Source organism: Dendrobates tinctorius, unplaced genomic scaffold (genome assembly GCF_039654945.1).
Source record: "Dendrobates tinctorius isolate UK_male_01 unplaced genomic scaffold, ASM3965494v1 ptg000005l, whole genome shotgun sequence".
Lineage (NCBI taxonomy): Eukaryota > Metazoa > Chordata > Amphibia > Anura > Dendrobatidae > Dendrobates > Dendrobates tinctorius.
In genome coordinates this window covers 31,613,352-31,640,641 of record NW_027361673.1, presented here as the reverse complement: position 1 = coordinate 31,640,641, position 27,290 = coordinate 31,613,352, and positions in this window count along the sequence as shown.

Here is a 27,290-nt window from a genome sequence, read left to right as displayed (position 1 = left end):
GACCCCACGGGGTGGGATTTTGCGTGGAGCACCAGATCGAGGGAGATTATCAGTGGTCTTGTATGTCTTCCATTTTCTAATTATTGCTCCCACAGTTGATTTCTTCATTCCAAGCTGGTTGGCTATTGCAGATTCAGTCTTCCCAGCCTGGTGCAGGGCTAAAATTTTGTTTCTGGTGTCCTTTGACAGCTCTTTGGTCTTCACCATAGTGGAGTTTGGAGTCAGACTGTTTGAGGGTGTGCACAGGTGTCTTTTTATACTGATAACAAGTTTAAACAGGTGCCATTACTACAGGTAATGAGTGGAGGAAAGAGGAGACTCTTAAAGAAGAAGTTACAGGTCTGTGAGAGCCAGAAATCTTGATTGCTTGTTTCTGACCAAATACTTATTTTCCACCATAATATGCAAATAAAATGAAAAAAAAACAGACAATGTGATTTTCTGGATTTTTTTTTATCAGTTTGTCTCCCATAGTTGAGGTCTACCTATGATGTAAATTACAGACGCCTCTCATCTTTTTAAGTGGTGGAACTTGCACTATTGCTGACTGACTAAATACTTTTTTGCCCCACTGTATGTAGTATGTATGCTCTTTTTGTTTTTGTTTTTTTTTACATTCAACACATTAGCCAGATTATGCGACTACTACTGTTCCATCATGTGTCAATCACTGTCATTGTAGCAGGCATAGCCCGATGGGACTTGTAGTCCCATCGGACGATGCCTGCACACACACAACCCCCGGCAGGCCTGCACAGACCCCCGGCATCATCCGGCAGCCCGCACAGACCCCCGACAGCCCGCACAGACCCCCGGCAGGCCCGCACAGACCCCCGGCAGGCCCGTACAGACCCCCGGCAGGCCCGTACAGACCCCCGACAGCCCGCACAGACCCCCGGCAGGCCCGCACAGACCCCCGGCAGGCCCACACAGACCTCCGAGAGGCCCGTACAGACCCCGCCCGTGCACACAGACACGCAAAGTGTCCGCCCACGCACCGCCCACATTCTTCCCCCCTCCCGAACTGGATGTACAAGTAAAGAAAGGGGTTTTTTTAATTCCGATATTTCTGTCCCATTGGCTTGAATGGGGTTTCCGGTATCGGAATCGGCGATACCCGATACTTTTTGGGTATCGGTCCGATCCAATCCGATCTGATACTTCACGGTATCGGATGGTATCGCTCAACACTAATCATAATTTCCTTTTAACATTATTCTAATTTCTCCACCTTGATTTGAAGCCTCTGTCATTAGTATACATGCACTTTATACATTTTTCTACATCTTTACTCTCTATGTTAACAATTCTAACTTCTCCCTCATTCCATCCCCACTTTCATTACTTAGGTCCAGGTCACTATCTATACCATCCTCGCCTCCTGTAGAGTAATTGAGCATGAATTCCTTCTCTTCCATAGAAGCGCCAATAGATGAGAAAGGTCCATTGCTTGCTACAGATTGTGCTAAATTCCTTTACCTGTTGTACTGCATTTAATTTAGTAATAAAGAAAAAAATTTTTTTACTGCACATGGTGATGAGTGCCGATTGCACTGGATTTATTAGGTAAAGCAAAGTCAACATTTAAGAAGCAGTTGTAGCAGAGTTTTAGGGCCCCGTCACACACAGCGATCTCGCTAGCGAGATCGCTGAATTTGTGACGCATCAGCTATCTTGCCAGCAAGATCGCTGTGTGTGTCGGGGATCAGCGACCGGCCCCCCTGCCGGTTATCGCTGATCGCGCTCGAACGTCCTGAGCCGTTTTTCGGTCGCTGGTCTCCCGCTGCCCAGCACGCATCGCTGCGTGTGGCAGCGAGAGACCAGCGATCAGCGACGCTGGACGCTGGTTACTAATGTAAACATTGGGTATCCAGAAGTCGCGTGGCTCTTAGATACCCGATGTTTACATTAGAAACCAGTGTGTACGCCAGTTTCCAAGGTAAACAGCTGGTATCCAGGAGTCGCGCTGCTCCTGGATACCCGATGTTTACATTAGTAACCAGCGTCCGGCGTTGCTGGTCCTGATCACTGGGGCTGTCTATGTGACAGCTCATCAGCGATCAGCCTAACGATGTGTGACGGGGGCTTTACTCCATACGGGAATAAAGGAGATTCAGCAAGACAGCAGCTTTGAAGAGCAAGTAAAGTAGAACTAAGTTGCAAAATAATATTGCCTAGTTGCTTAGCAGTATCATATGTAGCAGAGTTTGGTTTGTCACAGAGTCCAAAACAGAGCTGGCACAAGAGTACAGCAAAGTTACCCACCAATGTAGTTGACCAGCAGTTCAGCAGAGTTACTGATGATGTAGCAGAGGTGACCATGACAAAAGCAGTTATTAGAGTTGAGCGAAATGGGTCAGTCAAATTCAAAAGTCGGCGACTTTCACTGAAGTTGGGTTTCATGAAACGAAACCGGACCATAGCGTGAGGTCGGCCACGAGGTCGGCGACCCGAGCGCCAAAATCGCGTTTCAAATGATGCTTCCAGCGCCCTTTTTCAGACAATGATGGAGGAAGCACACTGTGGGCAACACGATGACATAGGCATCGGTCACCACCATCTTTGAGAAGGGCATGCAAGTGATTGGCTGGCTTTTTGTGGCGTCACAGGGGCTATAAAAGGGCGTGCACACCGACCGCCATCTTACTTCTGCCGATCTTAGCATTAGGGAGAGGTTGCTGCTGCTGATTCAGAATAAGGGAGAGCGCTAGGCAGGGAAGAAGAACCAAAAAACTGCTTCTGCTGGTAGAGATTTCCACTGTACAACACAACAGTTTGTGTGCAGTGACAGGGGAGGCTATATTTTTGTGCATCAGCTCTGTTGGTTATTAGGCTGCCTTATAAGGCTCCCTGATAGCTGCATTGCTGTTTGCAAACTGCTGTGCAAACTGCTTTTTTAAAAGCAAAAATACTTTTCTTCCTCTTTTCTGCACAGTTACCAAGCGTTCACTTTTCCACCCTTTTGTGTGCAGCAGTCCTGCTTATTAGGCTGCCTGCGTCCATACATGGACTGAGAGCATCATTGTCAGCCTCCTAAAATCTCTAGTGAGGTCCAAATTCTCACCAATCCTATAGACACCCTCCACCTTGTCATACACCATCCAATTTCAGCCTGTTACATTGAGGTGTAATCTCTACTGGGCTTGAGACAATAGTTCAGCGTCCTCAAATCTCTAGTGAGATTCAAATTCTCACCAATACTACATAAACCCTCCACCTTGTCATACACCATCCAATTTCAGCCTGTTACATTGAGGTGTAATCTCTATTGGGCCTGAGACAATAGTTCAGCATCCTCAAATCTCTAGTGAGATTCAAATTCTCACCAATACTACATAAACCCTCCACCTTGTCATACACCATCCAATTTCAGCCTGTTACATTGAGGTGTAATCTCTATTGGGCCTGAGACAATAGTTCAGCATCCTCAAATCTCTAGTGAGATTCAAATTATCACCAATACTACATAAACCCTCCACCTTGTCATACACCATCCAATTTCAGCCTGTTACATTGAGGTGTAATCTCTACTGGGCCTGAGACAATAGTTCAGCGTCCTCAAATCTATAGTGAGATTCAAATTCTCACCAATACTATATACACCCTCCACCTTGTCATACACCATCCAATTTCAGCCTGTTACATTGAGGTGTAATCCCTACTGGGCCTGAGACAATAGTTCAGCGTCCTCAAATCTCTAGTGAGATTCAAATTCTCACCAATACTACATACACCCTCCACCTTGTCATACACCATCCAGTTTCAGCCTGTTACATTGAGGTGTAATCTCTACTAGGTCTGAGACAATAGTTCAGCGTCCTCAAATCTCTAGTGAGATTCAAATTCTCACCAATACTATATACACCTTCTACCTTTTTTTACAGTATCATATAGCTGGTGGTATTTTGGGTACATTTTCACAAAAATGAGGAAAGTATGGTGGAAGTGGGCGGGGGTTGCCAGCTTGTCCTGATGGTGGTGTTGGTGGTGCATCTGTTGGTAGTGCAAAAGCACAATAGCACTTAAGGCAGGAGGTGTTGAGCCTGCATCATCGTCTGGCTCCACAAAGCCTCAAAGGCTCCCTTTTCTGTTAGTAGGTAAACCGCTTTTAAAGCCGGAGCTTCAGGAACAAGTTTTGGCTTACATTGCTGACACAGCCTCCAGCTCTCTCGCCTCCTCTTCTGAAGTTTCAAAAAATAAAAGCACTGAGTCGTCAGTGGAGGCTCCTGGTCAGGAACAACACCTTTCCTTGTGCCCTTCACCCCTACCAAAAGTGAAGGATGCGGCAGGCCACACTACAGATTACTGCATAGAGCTCTTTTCACATACCATGCCTGGGTTATCAAGTCAAATCGTGAATTCCCCAGTCCAAGATGAATCTGACATGGAGTGCACTGATGCACAGCCACTGCTAGATTTTTCTGCTGGTACATTCACTCAGAGCACTACATTGTCCTCGCAGTGTACTGAGGCAGAATCAGACCCTGATGAAACTCAGGTGCCCCTTCCCGCATACTATACCACCTTACACGGTGACACAGAGGAAGGTGCACATGAAATTGAAGAGGAGGTGATGGATGACCCAGTTGTTGACCCAGATTGGCATCCATTGGGGGAAGAGGGTGCCGCTGCCAATAGCTCAGAAGAGGAGGAGGAAGATCCGCAGCAGGCAACGACATCGCAACAGCTGTTATCTGGCAGGACAGTAGCAGTCCAAAAACGGGTTACAAAAACCAAAAGAGTTGCAGGACAGCTTGGCCAGATGGTCAAATTAGCACAGAGTGCAAGGCCTCAAAATGTCTTCCATAGTAGGAAGAGTGCAGTGTTGCACTTTTTTGAACAAAATCCTAATGATCAGGCAAAAGTTATCTGTAAGAAGTGCGCAAAGACCTTTAGTCGAGGGAAAAATCTGAGAAATTTGAATACCAGTTGCATGCTTAGACATTTAACCACCATGCACTTGCAAGCGTGGACGGACTACCACAGGGTCCACAGGGGACAGCGGCGGTGGGACAGTGCTGCCTAGCCCACGGTATACTAAGTTGAGGATCCAAGAAAAGCACTTCTGAGCATCCGCGCTGCTTTAGTGATAAGAATTCTTCAGAAATCCATATAAATCTTTCAAGTTCTTTATTATATGTACTACAGAAACTACGCGTTTCGAGGTGACAAACCGCACCTCTTCTTCAGGTTACAGTACAGAGTTGTGATCGGTCTATACAAATGACAGCTTTATATGCTGTGTGGGCGTAACCCCCCATTGTGAGAGAAGGGCGTCAACCTGCACATGCTGCACATAAAGATATATATTTCTCTTAGCCCACGGTATAGGAAACAGTTGGCTGTAGGCGTTCGACCCTCTTCCTCCTCCTCCAGAAGCGAAAGCTCGTCCACAGAGCGCAGTCGCACGAGCACTCCATCTGCAGCTGCCAGTGTTGCACACAAGGTGTCCCACTATCGAACAGTTAGTGGTAAGTGTCAGCAGGCTGTGTTGAAGATGATGTGTTTGGGCGACAACAGACACACCGCAGAGGTACTGGCCGACTACTTGCAGCGACAAACTGAGTCATGGCTGGGCAGTCTACATCTTGAGGCAGGCAAGGTAGTCAGTGATAACGGACGGAATTGTTTGGCAGCCATAGCCCTTTCAAAACTCAGACACATACCTTGCCTGGCCCCCACCTTGAACCTGGTGGTGCAGTGCTTCCTCAATAATTATCCAGAGTTAACAGCCCTGCTCCATAAGGTGCGAAGACTGTGCTCGCACATCCGCCAGTCGCCCTTACACTCCAGTCGTATGCAGAAGCTGCAGCGATTGCTTCACCTTCCCAAGCAATGCCTAATTATCGACGTTCCACCAAGGTGGAACTCCACCCTGCACATGGTTCAGAGGCTGTGCGAACAGAGGCAGGCTGTAATTCATTTGTGGGAGGATACATGGTCAGGCGGTTTGCGGGCAGACATGGAGTTGTCTGGTGTGCAGTGGTCGAAGCTGAAAGACCTCTGTAAAGTCCTTCAGTGTTTTGAGGAATGCACACGGCTGGTAAGCGCAGACGATGCCATTATATGCATGAGCATCCCACTTATGCGTCTGCTCATGCAAACTTTGACGCACATTAAGGAGCATGCGTCTGCAGCCGATGAAGAAGAGGAGGAGGGAAGCCTTGATGACAGTCAGCCATTGTCTGCTCAGGGAAGTCTCGTGGACAAGTTGCAGGAAGAAGAGGAAGAGGAGGAGGAGGATGTTGGGGATGATTATTTAGGGGAGGAGGATGCTTCTCAGGGGGCAAGACAATATGTTGGCGTGGCAAGATCAGGTACAGGGTTTGTGCGTGACTGGAGGGATGTTGATTTGCCAGAAAGTGCTCTCCACCCAGCACTCGCAGGGCATCATTGACACCTGGAACATTGGCCCACATGTCTGATTATCCCTTGCAGATCCTAAAAAGGGACCCCCGCATTGCCAAAATGATGAACGATGACGACTACTGGTTGGCCAGCATCCTGGATCCACGCTATAAAGGCAAATTTCAAAGCATCATGCCACAGGAGAACCTAGAGCTAATATTGGCTAACAAACAAGAAACTCTGGTAAACCGTTTGTTTGAGGCATTCCCAGCACACGGTGGCGATGATGTTTCTCCCAGGAGCCGTAGGGGACAACATTGAAGAGGTGTTCGTGGTGCACACAGCCGAAGTGGCGTTGGACACAGGGGTTTCACGACCATGTTGTGGACTGATATTTCAAGTACCGCTCACACGACTGGTAATACTGCATCGATTGAAAGTGACAGGAGACAGCAGTTGTCAACTATGGTAACAAACTACTTCTCCTCCCATATCGATGTTCTCCCTCACCGGTCATTCCCCTTTGACTATTGAGCCAGTAAACTTGACACCTGGCCTGAATTGGCACAATATGCCTTACAGGAGCTTGCTTGCCCTGCTGCTAGTGTGTTATCTGAAAGAGTCTTCAATGCTGCTGGATCAATCCTGACAGAAAAAAGGACCTGTCTGTCTACCCAAAATGTTGATGATCTAACCTTCATTAAAATGAACCATGCATGGGTTTCAAAGGATTTTGTCCAACCCTCACCTGCTGACACATAGGTTGCCAGAAAAATGGCTCGCTTTTGTCCTCCTCTTCCGCGGACTTCTCCATTTACTCCATTTGCAGCTGCTGAATGTCCAACATCAACATATGCCATTTTTTCCACCTCCCTAACTGGGCTGCCTCCCCCCACAAGGCCGGGGTCACCACCTGGTGCACGCACCCGTGCGAGTGCCGTTGCCCTGGACAGGTGGGTGGGCACACTCTTGGCAACGGCACTGGCACAGGGTCCCTCATAGTACAATCAAGTATCTCTGATGGTGGGGGTGCACACCCGCCATCAGACACACCGGCGTACTATGAGGGGCCCTGTGCCAGTATCGCCGGCCACGAGTGGCCCCCCCCGTGCTTGCTCAGGGCACCAGCACTTGCAATACTTACCTCTCCCTGCTCCACCACTGTGTAGTCTGGCCTGTTAAGTACTTCACTGGGACTGCCAATACAAATTTGGTGAAATGATAGATTATTATTATTATTATGCATTTATATAGCGCCATTTATTCCATGGCGCTTTACATGTGAAAAGGGGAAATATAGACAAGTATAATAAACATGTGTAAGACAAGGGACACACAAGTACATAAGGAGAGGGGGCACTGCCCACGAGGGCTCACAGTCTACAGGGACGGGTGAGGATACAGTAGGAGAGGGTAGAGCAGGTCTTGCTGTGGTTCAGTAGACCGAGGATCATTGCAGGCTGTAGGCTTGTCGGAACAGGTGGGTCTTCAGGTTCTTCTTGAAGGTTTCCGTTGATGGTGAGATTCTGATGTGTTGCGGCAGGCAGTTCCAGAGTATGGGGGAAGCACGGGAGAAGTCTTGTATGCGGTTGTGGGAAGAAGAGATAAAGGGGGAGTAGAGAAGGAGATCTTGAGATGATCGAAGGTTGCGTGCGGGTAGGTACCTAGAGACAATGTCACAGATGTATGGAGGAAACAGGTTGTGGATGGCTTTGTATGTCATGGTTAGAGTTTTGAATTGTAGCCTCTGGGCAATAGGAAGCCAGTGAAGGGCCTGGCATAGGGGGAGGCTGGGGAATACCGGGGAGACAGGTGGATTAGTCGGGAAGCAGAGTGTAGGATGGACTGGAGCAGAGCCAGAGTGCTAGAGGGGAGGCCAGAGAGTAAGAGGTTGCAGTAATTGAGGCGGGAGATGATAAGAGCATGCAATAGTGTTTTTGTGGTTTCATGGTTGAGGAATGAGCGGATCCGGGAAATATTTTTGAGTTTGAGGCGGCAGGAGGAGGCGAGGGCTTGGATATGTGGTTTGAAAGAGAGCACAGAGTCGAGGATCACCCCAAGGCACTGAGTGTGCGGGACTGGGGAAAGAGAGGAGCCGTTGACATTGATGGATAGGTCTGGTGGAGGGGTAGAGTGAGATGGGGGAAAGATGATGAACTCTGTTTTGACAATGTTCAGTTTGAGAAAGCGAGCAGAGAAGAAGGCTGAGATAGCAGACAGACATTGTGGGATTTCAGTCATTAAGGAGGCGTGGTCGGGTCCAGATAGGTAGATCTGCGTGTCATCGGCATAGAGGTGATACTGCAAACCGTGGGATTCTATGAGCTGTCCCAAGCCGAAGATATAGATGGAGAATAGTAGGGGTCCTAGGACAGAGCCTTGGGGAACACCGACAGACAGGGGGCAAGGTGAGGAGGTGGTGTGTGAGAGGGAGACACTAAATGTTAGGTATGATGAGATCCAGGATAGGGCCAGGTCTGTGATGCCAAGAGATGAGAGAGTCTGTAGCAGGAGGGAATGGTCTATGGTGTCGAAGGCAGAGGACAGGTCCAAGAGAAGGAGGACAGAGTAGTGTCGCTTGCTCTTGGCGGTTGGTAAGTCGTTAGTGACTTTAGTTAGGGCAGTTTCAGTTGAGTGATGAGGTCGGAAGCCAGATTGTAACCGGTCAAAGAGGGAACAGGAGGAGAGGTGGGAGGACAGTTCAAGATATACATGCTGTTCCAGTAGTTTTGAGGCATAAGGGAGAAGAGATATTGGGCGGATGTTAGACACTGAGGATTGGTCAAGGGAGGGCTATTTGAGGATGGGTGTGATTTAGGCATGTTTGAAGGATGAGGGAAAGACACCATTTGTAAGTGAAAGGTGGAAAAGGTGTGTTAGAGATGGGATGAGGACTGTGGCCAAGTTAGGGATGAGGTGAGATGGGAGTGGGTCGAGGGCACAAGTGGGGAGGAGTGATCTTGACAGAAGGGTGGAGAGCTGATCTTCTGTCATGGTGGAGAAGCTGGCTTTTGCAGAACAGGGCTGAGCGGCTAAGAGGGGCATTGGGTAGAGTTGAGCGAAACGGGTCGAAAAAATTCAAAAGTCGCCGACTTTTGGCAAAGTCGGGTTTCATGAAACGAAACCCGACCCTAGGATGAGGTCGGCCACGAGGTCGGTGACTTACGCGCCAAAGTCGAGTTTCAAAAGTTTGTTTTGCGCTCTTTTTCAGCCAATAAGGATCCACGGACACTGTGGGCAACGTGATGACCTAGGCACGGGTCACCACCATCTTTCAGAAGTGCATGCAAGTGATTGGCTTGCTTTGGTGGGCGTCACAGGGGGTATAAAAGGGCGTGCACGCCGACCGCCATCTTACTTCTGCCGATCTTAGTATAGGGAGAGGTTGCTGCTGATTCTGTAGGGAGAGCGTTAGGCAGGGAAGAAGACAAAAAAACTGCTTCTGCTGCTAGCGATTTGGCCTGCACAACACACAAGTCACTGTGTGTGCAGTGCAAGGGGAGGCTATATTGTGGTGTATCAGTGGTGTTGGTTGTTGGGCTGCCTTTTAAGGCTTCCTGACACGCTGGCATTGCTGTTTACCCACTGCTCCGCAAACTGCTTTTTTAAAAGCAATCCAATCTCCCTTATCCTCTAGTCACTTTTGTCACAGCTGTGCCATCGAGCCTGTCACATAGCGCTCAGATATCAGTGGGCCTCACACAATCCACAAGTGTCCAGTGTCCAAAAGTGTGCGCAGAGATTCAAAATCTCCATTATCCTCTCGTCACTTTGGTCACAGGCAGCTGTGCCATCGAGCGTGTCACATAGCGCTCAGATATCAGTGGGCCTCACACAATCCACAAGTGTCCAGTGTCCAAAAGTGTGCGCAGAGATTCAAAATCTCCATTATCCTCTCGTCACTTTGGTCACAGGCAGCTGTGCCATCGAGCGTGTCACATAGCGCTCAGATATCAGTGGGCCTCACACAATCCACAAGTGTCCAGTGTCCAAAAGTGTGCGCAGAGATTCAAAATCTCCATTATCCTCTCGTCACTTTGGTCACAGGCAGCTGTGCCATCGAGCGTGTCACATAGCGCTCAGATATCAGTGGGCCTCACACAATCCACAAGTGTCCAGTGTCCAAAAGTGTGCGCAGAGATTCAAAATCTCCATTATCCTCTCATCACTTTGGTCACAGGCAGCTGTGCCATCGAGCCTGTCACATAGCGCTCAGATATCAGTGGGCCTCACACAATCCACAAGTGTTCAGTGTCCAAAAGTCTGCGCAGAGATTCAAAATCTCCATTATCCTCTCGTCACTTTGGTCACAGGCAGCTGTGCCATCGAGCGTGTCACATAGCGCTCAGATATCAGTGGGCCTCACACAATCCACAAGTGTCCAGTGTCCAAAAGTGTGCGCAGAGATTCAAAATCTCCATTATCCTCTCGTCACTTTGGTCACAGGCAGCTGTGCCATCGAGCGTGTCACATAGCGCTCAGATATCAGTGGGCCTCACACAATCCACAAGTGTCCAGGGTCCAAAAGTGTGCGCAGAGATTCAAAATCTCCATTATCCTCTCGTCACTTTGGTCACAGGCAGCTGTGCCATCGAGCGTGTCACATAGCGCTCAGATATCAGTGGGCCTCACACAATCCACAAGTGTCCAGTGTCCAAAAGTGTGCGCAGAGATTCAAAATCTCCATTATCCTCTCGTCACTTTGGTCACAGGCAGCTGTGCCATCGAGCCTGTCACATAGCGCTCAGATATCAGTGGGCCTCAAACAATCCACAAGCGTCCAGTGTCCAAAAGTGTGCGCAGAGATTCAAAATCTCCATTATCCTCTCGTCACTTTGGTCACAGGCAGCTGTGCCATCGAGCGTGTCACATAGCGCTCAGATATCAGTGGGCCTCACACAATCCACAAGTGTCCAGTGTCCAAAAGTGTGCGCAGAGATTCAAAATCTCCATTATCCTCTCGTCACTTTGGTCACAGGCAGCTGTGCCATCGAGCCTGTCACATAGCGCTCAGATATCAGTGGGCCTCACACAATCCACAAGTGTCCAGTGTCCAAAAGTGTGCGCAGAGATTCAAAATCTCCATTATCCTCTCGTCACTTTGGTCACAGGCAGCTGTGCCATCGAGCGTGTCACATAGCGCTCAGATATCAGTGGGCCTCACACAATCCACAAGTGTCCAGTGTCCAAAAGTGTGCGCAGAGATTCAAAATCTCCATTATCCTCTCGTCACTTTGGTCACAGGCAGCTGTGCCATCGAGCGTGTCACATAGCGCTCAGATATCAGTGGGCCTCACACAATCCACAAGTGTCCAGTGTCCAAAAGTGTGCGCAGAGATTCAAAATCTCCATTATCCTCTCGTCACTTTGGTCACAGGCAGCTGTGCCATCGAGCGTGTCACATAGCGCTCAGATATCAGTGGGCCTTACACAATCCACAAGTGTCCAGTGTCCAAAAGTGTGCGCAGAGATTCAAAATCTCCATTATCCTCTCGTCACTTTGGTCACAGGCAGCTGTGCCATCGAGCGTGTCACATAGCGCTCAGATATCAGTGGGCCTCACACAATCCACAAGTGTCCAGTGTCCAAAAGTGTGCGCAGAGATTCAAAATCTCCATTATCCTCTCGTCACTTTGGTCACAGGCAGCTATGCCATCGAGCCTGTCACATAGCGCTCAGATATCAGTGGGCCTCACACAATCCAAAAGTGTCCACTGTCCACAAGTGTGTGCAGAAATTCTAAATCTCCCCTGTCCTATAGACACCTTGTACCTTGTTTTACATTACTATATAGTTTGTTGGATTTTGTCTACATTTCTACCAAAAATGAGGAAGGCTGGTGGAAGAGGCCGTGGAATTGGGCGGGGGTTGGCAGCTGGTAATGATGGTGTTGGTGGTGGATCTGATGGTAGTGGCAAGAGCAAAATAGTACTGAATGCAGGAGGTGCTGACCCTGCGTCATCGTCTGGCTACATAAGGCCTCGAACACTTAGTTTTCTAGGAGTTGGCAAACCGCTTTTAAAGGCAGAGCATCAGGAAAAAGTTTTGTCTTACATTGCTGACTCAGCCTCCAGCTCTATCGCCTCCTCTTTTTCAGTTGTAAAAAGTAAAAGCACTGAGTCGTCATTGGAGGCTCATGTTCATGAACCACACCTTTCCTTGTGTCCTTCACCCCAACCAAGATTGAAGGATGTCGCAGGCCATACTACTGATTATTCCATGGAGCTGTTTTCACATACCATGCCTGGATTATCAAGTGAAATGGTGAATTACCCAGGCCAAGATGAATCTGACATGGAGTGCACTGATGCACAGCCGCTGATGGATGATTCTGCTGGTACATTCACTCAGAGCACTACATTGTCCTCGCAGTGTACAGAGCCAGATTTTGACCCTGATGAGACTCAGGTGCCCCTTCCCGCACACTATACCACCATACACGGTGACACAGAGAAAGTTGCACATGACATAGAAGAGGAGGTGATGGATGACCCAGTTGTTGACCCAGATTGGCATCCATTGGGGGAAGAGGGTGCTGCTTCCATTAGCTCAGATGAGGAGCATCCACAGCAGACATCGACATCGCAACAGCTGTTATCTGGCAGGCCCGGAGCACTCCAAAGACAGGTTCCAAACATCAAAAGAGTTGCTGGACAGCTTGTCCAGAGGGTCAAAAGATCACAGCGTGCTAGGCCGCAAAATGTCTGCCAAAGTAGGAAGAGTGCAGTGTGGCACTTTTTTGAACAAAATCCTCATGATCAGGCCAAGGTTATCTGTAAGAAGTGCGCAAAGACCTTTAGCCGAGGGAAAAATCTGAAAAATTTGAATACCAGTTGCATGCTTAGACATTTAACCAGCATGCACTTGCAAGCGTGGACACAACACCAAACCTCAAGTGCCACATGTGCAACTGATCACAACGAAGGTAGTCAGCAACGCTACATTGTTTCCCCCACTGTAAGCCCACCGGTTAGCACAGCAGCAAATGTTGAGGTGTCGTTGCAAGACCACAGCAGTCAGGGAATCCCACTGTTATATCAACGAAAGACTGATTCTAGGCCATCAGAAAGAACACCAACTCCATCACCATCATCAACCCTCTCTCAGTCCGCCCTGTCCACCGCTACTTCCACCATATGCAGCTCTCAAGTCCAGCTCACCCTCCCAGACACTATGAGTAGGTCAAGAAAGTACTCAGTCTCTCATCCGCGTACACTGGGTTTGAACGCCCACATTGCCAAACTAATCTCGTTTGAGATGATGCCCTTTCGGTTGGTGGAAAGCACAGCTTTCCGCGAACTCATGGCCTATGCAGTACCATGCTATGACCTACCCAGTCGCCACTTCTTCTCTCGCAAAGCCATCCCAGCCCTCCACCATCATGTGAAAGACCGCATTGTCCATGCACTCAAGCAGTCAGTGAGCGGAAAGGTGCACCTCACAACTGATGCATGGTCCAGTCGGCATGGCCAGGGCCGTTACGTGTCCATCACTGCGCACTGGGTTAATGTGGTGGATGCAGGGTCCACAGGGGACAGCGGTGGTGGGACAGTGCTGCCTAGCCCACGGTATAGGAAACAGTTGGCTGTAGGCGTTCGACCCTCCTCCTCCTCCTCCAGAAGTGAAAGCTCGTCCACAGAGCGCAGTCGTACGAGCACTCCATCTGCAGCTGCCACTGTTGCACACGATGTGTCCCCCTATCGAGCAGCTAGTGGAAAGCGTCAGCAGGCTGTGTTGCAGATGATGTGTTTGGGCGACAGACACACCGCCGAGGTGCTGGCCGAGTACTTGAAGCGACAAACTGAGTCATGGCTGGGCAGTGTACATCTTGAGGCAGGCAAGGTAGTTAGTGATAACGGCCGTAATTTTGTGGCAGCCATAGCCCTTTCAAAACTCAGCCACATACCATGCTTGGCTCACACCTTGAACCTGGTGGTGCAGTGCTTCCTCAAAAATTATCCGGAGTTAACAGCCCTGCTCCAGAAGGTGCGAAGACTGTGCACGCACATCCGCCGGTCGCCTGTATACTCCGTTCGTATGCAGAAGCTGCAGCGATTGCTCCACCTTCCCAACCACCGCCTCATTATCGACATTGCAACAAGGTGGAACTCCACCCTGCACATGGTGGAGCGGCTGTGCGAGCAGAGGCAGGCCATAATGCATTTGTGGGAGGATACACGGCCAGGCACTTTGAGAGCAGACATGGAGTTGACAGGCGTGCAGTGGTCGAAGCTGAAAGACCTTTGTAAAGTCCTTCAGTGTTTTGAGGAATGCACACGGCTGGTAAGCGCAGACGACGCCATCCTAAGCATGAGCATCCCACTTATGCGTCTGCTCATGCAAACTTTGACGCACCTTAAGGAGCAGGCGTCTGCAGCCAATGTTGATGAGGAGGAAGAGGAGGAGGGAATCCTTGATGACATTCAGCCATTGTCTGCTCAGGGACCTCTCCTGGACGAGGTGGAGGAAGAAGAGGAGGAGGATGATGGGGATGATTACTTAGGGGAGGAGGATGCATCTCGTGGGGCAAGTGAAAATGTTGGCGTGGCAAGGTCTGGTACAGGGTTTGTGCGTGACTGGAGGGATGTGGATTTGCCAGAAAGTGCTCCTCCACCCAGCACTCGCAGTGCATCATTGACACCGGGAACATTGGCCCACATGTCAGATTATGCCTTGCGGATCCTAAAAAGGGACCCCCGCATTGCCAAAATGATGAACGATGACGACTGCTGGTTGGCCAGCATCCTGGATCCACGCTATAAAGGCAAATTACAAAACATCATGCCACAGGAGAACCTTGACCTAATATTGGCTAATAAACAAGCAACTCTGGTAAATCGGTTGCTTGAGGCATTCCCAGCACACAGCAGCGGTGATGGTTCTCACACGAGCCGTACGGGCCGGGGGCAGCTTGGCAGAGGTGTTCGTGGTGCACACAGCAGAAGTGGTGTTGGAGACAGGGGTTTCATGACAATGTTGTGGACTGATTTTTCAAATACCGCTCACACAACTGGTAATACTGCATCGATGGAAAGTGACAGGAGACAGCAGTTGTCAACTATGGTTACAAACTACTTTTCCTCCCATATCGATGTTCTCCCACACAGGTCATTCCCCTTTGACTATTGGGCCGCTAAACTGGACACCTGGCCTGAATTGGCCCAATATGCCTTACAGGAGCTCGCTTGCCCAGCTGCAAGTGTGCTATCGGAAAGAGTCTTCAGTGCAGCTGGATCAATCCTGACAGAAAAAAGGACCCGTCTGTCAACCCAAAATGTGGATGATCTAACCTTCATTAAAATGAACCACGCATGGGTTTCCAAGGATTTTGTCCCACCTTCCCCTGATGACACATAGGGTGACAGAAAAATGGCTTGCTTTGGTCCACCTCTTCCTGGTACTTCACCTATTTCGCCTTTTGCATCAGCTGAATGTCCAACATCAATATATGCCACTTTGTAAAACTCCCTAACTGTGCTGCCTCCCCCCCCATGGCCGGGGTCACCACCTACCGCACGACACCGTGCGAGTGCCGTTGCCCTGGACAGGTGGGTAGGCCGACTCTTGGGCGCGGGCACTGGCACAGGGTCCCTCATAGTGCAATCAAGTGTCTCTGACGGCGGTGGTGCACACCCGACGTCAGACACACCGCTGTACTATGAGGGGCCCAGTGCCAGTACCGACGCCCACGAGTGGGCCCCCCTTGCTTGGGCAGGGCCCCAGCATTTGCAATCTTTACCTCTCCCTGCTCCTCCGCTGTGTAATCTGGGCCGTCAAATCCATACTGTGCCTGACACCGTCTGAGCCTGCCTCCTGAGACATATATTTTGAATGTGTACGCTATCCATACATGTTATCCGGGGATACGGTACCCTTTCTAACCTTTGTGCAATCACGTGCAATCCATACTGGGCCTAACACCGTCTGAGCCTGCCTCCTGAGACATATATTTTGAATGTGTACGCTATCCATACATGTTATCCAGGGATACGGTACCCTTTCTAACCTTTGTGCAATCACGTGCAATCCATACTGGGCCTAACACCGTCTGAGCCTGCCTCCTGAGACATATATTTTGAATGTGTACGCTATCCATACATGTTATCCGGGGATACGGTACCCTTTCTAACCTTTGTGCAATCACGTGCAATCCATACTGTGCCTGACACCGTCTGAGCCTGCCTCCTGAGACATATATTTTGAATGTGTACGCTATCCATACATGTTATCCAGGGATACGGTACCCTTTCTAACCTTTGTGCAATCACGTGCAATCCATACTGGGCCTGACACCGTCTGAGCCTGCCTCCTGAGACATATATTTTGAATGTGTACGCTATCCATACATGTTATCCAGGGATACGGTACCCTTTCTAACCTTTGTGCAATCACGTGCAATCCATACTGGGCCTAACACCGTCTGAGCCTGCCTCCTGATACATATATTTTGAATGTGTACGATATCCATACATGTTATCCGGGGATACGGTACCCTTTCTAACCTTTGTGCAATCACGTGCAATCCATACTGTGCCTGACACCGTCTGAGCCTGCCTCCTGAGACATATATTTTGAATGTGTACGATATCCATACATGTTATCCAGAGATACGGTACCCTTTCTAACCTTTGTGCAATCACGCGCAATCCATACTGGGCCTGACACCGTCTGAGCCTGCCTCCTGAGACATATATTTTGAATGTGTACGCTATCCATACATGTTATCCAGGGATACGGTACCCTTTCTAACCTTTGTGCAATCACGTGCAATCCATACTGGGCGTGAGAACGGCTGGCGAGCTGTTAAGCAAGCTACAGCACCTGTCCAGACAAGTACAGGGATTCCCTAGCGAGGAGACTTATTTGATTGTTTTCAATGTTGGGACAGCAATTTTTGGGGAGCACTATTCTCTGGAGAATGATAGATGGGGCCCACCATACACTGGAACATTCCGAAGGTGGACATCAGACACTGGAGCAGCATTTACAGGGCCCATTATACACTAGAGCATTAGAAATGGGGCCCATTATGTTTGGAGCATTATTTGGGCCCATAAGACAGTGGAGCTTCATCCATGGGGACCAACATATACTGTAGCATTATGTGGAGCTCATCATATACTGTTTCAAACATTATATGGGACCAATGATTCTGTATGGAGAAATAGATGGGCCTCGTCATGAGATGTAAAAAGTGAGGTATTTTTCATTGTACTATACCGCTATTTATCTGCCGTATCGGAGCATGATGAGTTGTGGTATGTGTTAAAGGGGCGCTCTTTCGCCCAGGGCACATGAAAACCTGCAGCCAGCCCTCCCCCCCCACAACTTTAGCCAAATAACCCCCATTTTTCAGTGCGTAACTTGTATTATGAAGTTAATTAAGGTTGACAAGCTTAAGTAAGAAGAATTGATGCTTTTGGCATTCAAATGGGCACTGTAGGTGTGTTTCCTGTCCTCCTCTCACTGCCGACTTTTATTCCCCATTGACTTACATTGGGTTTCGTGTTTCGGGACGACCCCGACTTTTCCCTATAATCGGACGATCTTGCTCGACCCGACTTTTGGAAAAGTCGAACGCGCCCCTAAAAAACCAAAAGTCGCTCAACTCTAGCATTGGGGGCTGCGGGCCAAAGTTTTGTCTGATCGTGTCTATCTTCTGCTTAAAGAAGGAGGCAAAGTCTTCAGCAGAAACGAGAGGAGGGGGAGGAGGTGTTGTGGGACGGAGTAGAGAATTGAAAGTGTTGAAGAGCTGTTTAGGGTTGTGAGACAGGGAGGATATGAGAGATGCGAAGTAAGTTTGTTTTGCGGCAGAGAGCGTGGACTTAAAGCTGACAAGGGACTGCTTGTATGCGTTGAAGTGCTCAGTAGAATGGGTTCTCTTCCATCTCTGCTCAGTGGCCCTGGAAACCCATCTCAGTTCTTTGGTCAGACTGATCAGCCAGGGCTGCCTGTTGATTGTTCGAGTTTTGCTCTGCGTGAGGGGGGCAGCCGAATCAAGTGTTGCTGTTATTGTGGTGTTATAAAAAGTGGCAGCAGCATCTGTGTCATGAAGGGAAGCTATGTCTGTAAGAGGGAGAAGGGACTCAGAGTGATTGTAAATTGAGGTGTTTGAGATTCCTGCGAGGGTGAGCGAGTTTATGAAGCGGGGGTTGCGCAGTAGGAGAGGAGAGGGAAGATAATGTCAGTAGGTTGTGGTCAGACAGGGGGAGGGGTGAGTTATTGAGATTAGTGAGGGAACATTACGAGTGAAGATAAGGTCCAGTGTGTGACCATCTTTGTGAGTGATGGTTAAGACATAGCTATGCCCTTTCCTGCTGGGCTCTATCTTCAGATGATCAGTGGCTTCCATTTGTTATGGATGTCGACTCACAATGAGATGCAGTGGTGGTTTATCATCAGCTTTCACGGTTTTCCGACTCACAGACATGTGACATTTCTGCACACATTTTTAAATGTGTCCTCTCATGCTAATCCAATTGAATCGCCTACGGCCTGTGGCTTCTGTCTTTTGCACTCCAAAGTTACCTGACAGATCATGATAGGCAGTGAGGACAATGTCTACATCTCTCCCTGTGATCACAATTTGATGGAGATGAGTAACAGTGATGGGCTCCACGGTACTGCAATACAGCAAACATTTCTTCACAAGAACTGTTTTCGCTGTCTCCACAGACAAAGTAATTGAGGATCAGCATCGCCTCTGAGAATTCTCCTGGGAGTTTTTCCCGTGATTAGTAATTCCAAAATTTCTGCAATCACTCGACTTTCCGTCTGTACTTGTATCCATCTCGTTTCCTCTTGCGGAGAGTCTGGACTGTCTTACTGAGACTGAAATATATATGAAGATTGAAAAATACCCCAACAGTGTATACTGGTGTATGCTTTGAATACTCAACCCTTTTTCTACTTTTTAGATTCTTGTCTAATCCATACTGAGGCTGTGAGTGTCTTTGTCGGACTCCGGAAATATACACGCAGATTTTTAATGTTTAAACTATGCAATATATACAGTACCTGCTATCCAGTAGTACTGTACCCTTTCTCAACTTTCAACAATAACGTCGAATCCATACTGGGCCTGAGACCGTCTGAGTGTGCCTCCTGATATATAGACATAGATTTTTAATGTGTAAGCTATGCTATATACAGTATATACCTGTTATCCGGTGATACTGTACCCTTTCTCAACTTTCTACAATCTTGTCGAATCCATACTGGGCCTGAGAACATCTGAGTCTCCCTCCTGATTAGAGATGAGCGGTGTTCGAGTCGACCTGTTCGCCAAGTTAAAATTCCAGCTGTTTTGGGCGGTGTTCGAGCCGTTCGTCGAATTCGAACACTTTGCTTAAAATTCAGCTGTTCGAGGTTCCGTTCGAGAACGGTTCGCTCACCAAAAGCGTAACTTCATTTTCACATCAATAATGGTTTTCAATGTTAATAGACTGTTTCATGGCATAGTAGCGGTGTGTGGTAGCAAGCGGTGTAGTGCATCTGTCAAGGAGCTACACCGTGTGTGTTTCTATAATTTTTTACCGCATCTTGTCCAGAAAATCCTTTAGGGCCTTGTAGCACTGTCTGCTACTCAGCAGAGGAGCCCACCAGTGAACCTAGCTATGCCACCTGTTTATGAAAGAACCAGTTTTTGACTGTATTTAGCACAGTTAATACTTTGGGCCTAGTAACTGTGTCTGCTACTCATCAGAGGAGCCCACCTGTGAACCAAGCTATGCCGCCTGTTTATGTAAGAACCATTTTTTAACTCCATTTAGTCCAGTGAATACTTTGGGACTAGTACCGGTGTCTACTGCTCAGCAGAGGAGCACACCTGTGAACCTAGCTATGCCGCCTGTTTATGTAAGCACTGTCTGCTACTCAGCAGAGTTGCCCACCCGTGAACCATATGGCTATGGCTATGCCTCCTGTTTATGTAAGAACTGCGTGCTGCTCAGCATAGGAGCCCAGCTGTTAAGCAAGCTACAGCACCTGTGGTTTGGACAATTAATTTTTCCATTCTTTCTGGAATGCCAGTTAGGCATAATTCCGGAATTCCGGTTGACCTGCACTTACTGGGAAATCCTCGTTCGCGGGGAAGAATTGGAATCCCATATCCCCATCACTAACGGGGTTCAGCGGGTTATCCGCACCTGTAAGCGACACACGCTGGTCCTTTCAGTGTAGCGCGCATGCAGCCCCGGACATGTAAGGGCATGACAGACCTGTTATTGCTCGATCTCGCGTGCCAGAGCTTCGCGTGTCCCTCTAGTAAGCTTGACGCGTACCACGGGGGCATGCCTGAGTCTCGTTCGTTAATGGAATTGAGCTGACAAATCGCTAGCACAATTAAAAACCAACATCCACCACCACCCACTGAATCGACAAAGCTTGCAATCTGTCCATCTTTTCTGTAGCTGGCATGGTTGAGGTTTCACGGGTGGAGTCGAATTAAGCCGCAGGCTCCACTCCTGGTGGTGCCCTTCTGGACATTCCTTTAAGGTTCAGCTTTGCAACCATACTGCCCCCCGGAAACCAAACACTTTGCCTTCATGGACGCTGTTTGGAGGTTCGTGGGAATAACGCCACCCGATCGGCTGTTGGCATAATTTATGGTGGGAAGTCCGACGGTATATGATCGTCATCGATTTCAGATTTTTATTTTTTTTTTTATTTTACATTTTTATTCCTGTCTTTCTTGACTTCATAAGGGCATGACATGCCTATATCTGTGTCTCCTCCTCCTTTTACTCCTCCACCTCTTTTCTATATGTAGTTGCCCTTTTCCATATTTTATTTTTCTATTCTGAGCATTTTGTCTGCTTTGGGACACCTTTTAAGGTGTTTTGTAATTGTTTTCTATGTGTTAGTATGTGTTTGTGTTTGCCTGCCATTGTTTTCAATGGTATTCGACGAACTTGCCTCCTGTTCGACGAACCAAAATGAACTCGAACACTAGCGGGGTGGCTTAACACTACTCCTGATATATATATGTACATTTTTAATGTTTAAGATATGCTATATATACCTGGTATCTGGTGATACTGTACCCTTTCTGCCAGGAAGTCCTCCTCCACCCACCACTCTAAGTGTATCATTGACACCTGAAACATTGGTCCACATGTGTGATTATTTCTTGCGGATCTTCTTGTTATATTGTGGTGTGATCCATCCTGAGCGTGTGACAGTCTGTGGGTTAGTCCTGCAATTTAGATGTACATTTAAAAATTACCCCAACACTAGTGTATACAGCTCTACGCTTGAGATACATTACCCATTTCCTGCTTTTTATATTCTGGTCTAATAAAAACTGACCAAGTGAGAATTATTTTCTGACTGTGGAAATAAATACTGAGATTGACAACAATGACCCCTACACTGTGTACAACTGTACTCTTCAGATCCATTACTGTTTTAAGGCTTTTTATATTGTGTTTTAACCCATACTGAGCCTGAGAGCATCTGTGTCTGCCTCCTGAAATATCTACGGAGATTTAGAATGTTTAAACTCTACTATATATACCTGCTATCTGATGATACTGTACACTTTTTCTACTTTTTATATTCTTGTCTAATCCATACTGAGCATGTGAGCGTCTCTGTGTGACTGATGGAATATATAGGGAGATTGACAATTATCCTTTGACTGTATAGAGCTGTACGCTTCTGATACAGTACCATATATCTGATGTTATTTTGGGTACATTTTCTCCAAAATTTTGAAGTATGGTGGAAGAGGCCGTGGACATGGGCGTGGGGGGGCCAGCTGGTGCTGATGGTGGTGGTGGTGCATCTTCTGGTAGTGGCAAAAGCACAATAGCAGCTAAGGCAGGAGGTGTTGAGCCTACATCATGATCTGGCTCCGGAACGCCTGGAAGGCTACCTTTTCTGGGAGTAGGTTAACCACTTTTAAAGCCGGAGCATGAGGAACTGGTTTTGGCTTACATTGCCGAAACAGACTCCAGCAAATATGCCCTCCTCTTCTGAAGTTTCAAAAAATGCAAGCACTGAGTCGTCAAGTGATGGCTCCTTGTCAGGAAGAACCCCTTTCCTTGTGTCCTTCACCCCCACCAAAATTGAATGAAGCAGCAGGCCACACTTCACATTAGTCCATGTAGCTCTTTCTATCATACCATGCCTGGGTTATCAAGTCAAATCCTGAATTCCCTAGTCCAAGATGAATCTGACATGGAGTGTGGGTGGCCAGCCAGGGCAGTGGGGTTAATTGATACCGGGCCGGTGTCTCAGAGGGATGTGTCACGCTGGTGGTGATGACCTGTTCCGTGGCCCTGGGCGTCCATGCAAAGGGGTGAATAATGTTTATAGGTGAATGATACGTGAAGCCACCTGTGGTTTCTGATCAGATTGACCCACGCTGCAGTGTCGCTTCTCTAGGACAGATGTTGTGGTGCAGCTAAGATGTAAAAGCCCTGCACAGGTAGGGCCGTAGTCGCAGGGCAGATGAAAGAGTTGGTAGATGGTGTGCCATGCGCCAGGCGCAGGAGAAAGATGACAGACAAAGTCGTGCAGTTCCTTTACCTGTACTTGGTAAGTGCCGTCCAGGACCCAGAGTACAGATGGAGAAGGTGTCGGTCAGCCTGGAAGCAAATGTGGAATTCTATCTCTGCAGATAGGTAGTGTGGCCTACATTCTAGCACTTTTCTGAGGTACTCGCAGTACTGAGTTCACTGAAGTTCCCCCTGTTGACTCTCTTTTGGAACTTTCTCGTATGGCAGGCAGCCATAGCCTTTTCCTTGTGGCTCACACACGTTGCTGCTGGGGCCTCCGAGCCTTAGTTGGGAACAGAGCATTTACAGCTGCTACTTCCTCCGGTTTCTGCTGCAGGACCGTCAGTGTCCCTACAAACTCGGAGACCGGAATTCCGATCATGCGCTCCAGCTAGGAGTGAGCCTTAACTCTGCTCATCCTCCAGCTCCCCTTCTCACGTCCACACACTTCCCCTTCCCTTCACAGACAGCCCTAACTTACCTCCTCCCGACCACAGAGAGCAGCTCCTCAGCAGTCAGGTTCAGAGGTCTCCCTGCTGGCCTGGAGTGGGAACTCTGTTGTGTGTTGGTTTAACTGCTAGAGAGATCCTTCGTTGCTCCCAAGCACTACATCACACTCCCTAGGAGGAAGGTAATGCCATTGTGGCGACCGTACTCCTGATACCCAGCCACTGCTAGATGATTCTGCTGGTACATTGACCCAGACCACTACATTCCCCTCGCACTCTACACAGCCAGAATCTGACCCTGGTGAAACTCAGGTTCCCCTTCCCGCATACTATACCACCTTACACGGTGACAAAGAGGAAGGTTCAGATGAAAGTGCAGGTTCCTTGAGCAGGTGGGGGGGCATACTCATGGGCGACGGCACTGGCACAGGGCCCCTCATAGTACGCAAAAGTGTCTCTGCCGATGGGAGGGCCCTCCACCCGCTGTCAGACACAACGCCATACTATGAGGGGCCCTGTGCCAGTGCCGTCGCCAACGAGTGGGCCCCCCCTGCTTGCTCAGGATCACAACACTTGCAAAGTTGAAATACTTACCTCTCCCTGCTCCACCGCCGTGACGTCTTTTGCGTTTCCTGACAGTGACATTCTGGTCAGAGAGCGCAATGACATCACATCTGTACGCCCTCTGTCTAAATAGTCCAAGTGCAGTGAGATGGAAGATGGGGACGATGAGGAGTCCAGACTAGTACAGGGATTCCCTAGTGAGGAGACTTATTTAATTGTTTTCAATGTTGGGACAGCAATTTTTGGGGAGCACCTTACTCTGGAGAATGATATATGAGGCCCACCATACACTGGAGCATTCCAAAGGTGGACATCAGACACTGGAGCAGCATTTACAGGGCCCATTATACACTGGAGCATTAGAAATGGGGCCCATTACATATGGAGCATTATTTGGACCCATAAGACAGTGGAGCGTCATCCATGGGGACCAACTTATACTGTAGCATTATGTGGAGCTCATCATATACTGTATGGAACCTTATATGGGACCAATGATTCTATATGGAGAAATATATTAGCCTCATTACTTTGTATAGCGCACTATGCGGTGGCCATAAAACTGTATAGAGTAATATACTGTCCGTTTTTGGAGCAATTGGAGAATTTAAAATAATGTCAGTCATGAGATGTAAGAAGTGATGTATTTTTCATTGTACTATACCGCTATTTCTCTGCCGTATCAGAGGATCAGGAATTGTGGCATGTGTTAAAGGAGCCCAGTGACACTCTTTGGCCTAGGGTCCACGAAAATCTGGAGCCAGCCCTACCCCCCCCCCACTACTTTAGACAAATAACCCCCAGTTTTCAATGCCTAACTATTTTTATAAAGTAAATTAAGGTTGACAAGCTTAAGTAATAAGAATTGATGTTTTTGGCATTAAAATGGGCACTGTATGTGTGTTTCCTGTCCTCCACTCACTGCCGACCTTGGTTCCCCATTGACTTGCATTGTTTTTCGTGTTTCAGTCGGCCTTCGACTTTTCACGATAATCGGCCGATTGCGTTCGACCCGACTTTTGACCCGAAAAAAGGCAAAGTCGCTCATCTCTAGCAGTTATTAGTAACTGCGTGGATGCCAGCTACCTCAATACTCCATTGTCATCACAACAATTTAGCCGGACTATAAAGCAAGGGATCATGGTATCAGAGATGCCTGTTGGATTCCATCTGAATCTGTCTGCTGGATCAAACAGTTGGTCCAATGATGCGAAGAGAAACAAAAAGAGCTGGTGGAAAAAGGAGAACACACCAGCCAAACAGGATGAAAGAGAAATAATGCTTGACCTAGTCTTTCACTGTATATTGGACTGCTGGAGAAAGTAAAATACTTTGCTATTTTAGACAGTCCCATTGACAATAAATGGTGCTGAGGCCAAGCAAATGGATCTCCGCTCCATTCATACGGGGCACAACAGAGCCCTGTTCTTCGGATCATTGAGGATCCCAGTAGCTAAACCCCCAGTGATTAGTAAGTTTTTACCGCATCCTATTAATAGGGAATAACTTGTTATTTTGGCAAAATTAATTTAACTAATAAAGAAGCATGGAAGAAGCATATGAAAAAGATTATTATTGCATCTGAGAACATTCTCTTTATGCTTGGAGACTAAAGGGGTAGTCTGAAATTAGATATGTTTTTTTCAGTCAGTCCTACTATTGTCAAGGGCTTAAAGAAGCACTCTTCCATCTTCTAATATATTGCAGTCATCATATTATATAGCACTGTGTACTTACAGTTGCTCATTTTGCCCTTCTATCCAGTTAATTCTTTTCTTTTCCATTAGGTCAATAACATCACAGGGTTAAAAACTGACTACCTGAATCCTTTTAAGCTCTATGTAGCAACAGGAGGTCAATTTTCCCTGTATGATCGTTCAGTCACTGCAAAAGTCCCTGGCAGGGAGAGGAGTGAAGCAGCTGGATCAGGAGGTGAAGAAGGAAATGATAAATGCAAGAACAAGAGACTTTCTGTTTCTACACAGAGCAGAGAAAAGCTAAGAATTTACTGGGTAACATGGCAAAATGAGCAATTGTAAATATAAGGTGTTATGTCATCTGATGACTGAAGTATATTAAGAGGATAAAACCTTGGATGGAAGTTATTATTTAAATGCAGGTGATCTGCAAGCCCATGGACAAAAGTGGTCCTGACCTTTTTTCTTAACTCAGGAAACAACTTTAAAAAACGTTTTGATTTTTAGGATCATTCACTTTAAGGGTATGTGCACACATTGCAGATTTGCTGCGGATCCGCAGTGGATTTGCCCCTGCGGATCTGCTGCAGATCCGCAAGTGATTTACAGTACAATGTTATTTATGGGGGGGGAGCGCAGTGCACATGGTGCGGAAAAATCTGAACGGTAACGCAGCATTTTTTTTCCGCAGCACGTCAATTCTTTGTTCAGATTCCGCAGCATTTTTACACCTATTCCATTATAGGAATCCGCAGGTGTAAAAACGCAGGGGAAATCCGCACAAAATCCGCAATAAATCAGCAGGAAATCCACATAAAAAGCGGATTTTAACCTGCGGATTTTGCCAAAAGATGCAGATTCCAGGCAGAAAATTACGCACAGCAATCCGCAGCGTGTGCACATACCCTAAATCTCATTCTTATTCATCTTTTTTGTTTAATGTTTATTGTTTTTTTCATTTGTAGAAATCGCAGGAACGCAGGATGCAGTGACGCGTGGGAGGCAGAGCAAGTGTTAACAGGTTTATTTACAGGGGAATACTCCACGCACGGAGGTAAAGGGTCAGACAGTATAAATAGCAAAATGAAGTACAACCGCACAAACAATGACAGTTCAGTAGCAAGCATATCAGGAAGTCCTAGCATTGCAGCTCCTACTGCGAACTAAATAGCGCCGGCAAAGGCGGGCACAGCGCTTTCTCCAGGATAGTACTGTAGTCGTTGGTCCGTCTTCCGGCGGCAGTGGTCGGTCTCTGGTACCTTTCACTGCCCCTTGTCTATATACTGATGTGGCTAACAACATCACGGGCCACAGTCCTGTGCGAGCCCAACGTGGTTCCTTAACTATCTTAACTGGAGTAGTCAGGTAACAAGGGTAAGGACAACTATTCTCTGCCAATATCAGGGTGCAAATGTCAGACTCATATGTGGTCCCTCGTGGGCAGCACATGTGCTGTACTCACAGTCACGTAGCATATGGTACCTGGTTCTCTGGCCATCACTGGACACACACAGCATGTCCCACTTTCCTTGGTCCCCACTGATGGTGGTGGGCGACACTGATCTGCTTGGTGCTGGTGCTCCCGGCTGGAGCACTACTCTCCCTGGCTGCTGCAACACCTGGCTCGGCTCTGCTCTGTGTACGTGGCTCTACCCGTCTCTGCTCTGCATGTTGCTGCTGAGCACACTACTCCCCTCAATGCAGCAGTCCCTGTCCTTCAGGCCTGCTGC